The sequence below is a fragment of the Grammomys surdaster genome, unplaced genomic scaffold (assembly GCF_004785775.1).
Source record: "Grammomys surdaster isolate TR1022 unplaced genomic scaffold, NIH_TR_1.0 101, whole genome shotgun sequence".
Lineage (NCBI taxonomy): Eukaryota > Metazoa > Chordata > Mammalia > Rodentia > Muridae > Grammomys > Grammomys surdaster.
This window is the reverse complement of record NW_021604580.1, coordinates 2,713-3,477: the sequence shown is the minus strand read 5'-3', so window position 1 is coordinate 3,477 and position 765 is coordinate 2,713.

Sequence of the window (765 nt, the reverse complement as noted above, 5' to 3'; positions counted from 1 at the left end):
AGACATCAGCCAGTAAAAGTTTCAATCACCATACATGAGAAGACCAAGATATTCCATGACAAAATATAATTTAAACAATAGCTTTCCACCAACCCAGCCCTACAGAGGATTCTAGAAGGAAAACTTCAACCGAATGGGGCTAACTGCACTCAAGAAAACACAATAAATGACTAATTTCAATGGAGATTCTAAAAGCCAGAAGGGCCTAGACATATGTCTTACAGACTCTAGGAGACCACAGATGTCAGCCCAGCATAACTGCCAATCACTGTTCATGGAGAAAACAAGATATTTCATGACAAAGTCAAATTTGAAGACAATCTCTCCATAAATCCATCACTATAGAAAGTACTAGAAAGAAAACTTCAACTCAAGGAGATTAACTGCACCCATGAGTACACAAACAATATATAATTTCACACCAGCAAAAACAAAAGAAGGGACACACACACACACACACACACACACACCCTCCTACCACCACTCAAAATAGCAGGAATTAACAGTCACTGGTTATTAACATCTATCAGTATTAATGAACTCTATTCCCCAATAAAAAGCCACAGGCTAAAAGAATGAACATGAAAACAGGATCCATCCAATGTGGTCTTTTAAATGGGATTCCTTTTCTTTTTTCTTTTTCTTTTTTTTTGTTTTTTCGAGACAGGGTTTCTCTGTATAGCCCTGGCTGTCCTGGAACTCACTCTGTAGACCAGACTGGCCTGGAACTCAGAAATCCGCCTGCTTCTGCCTCCCAAGTGCTGG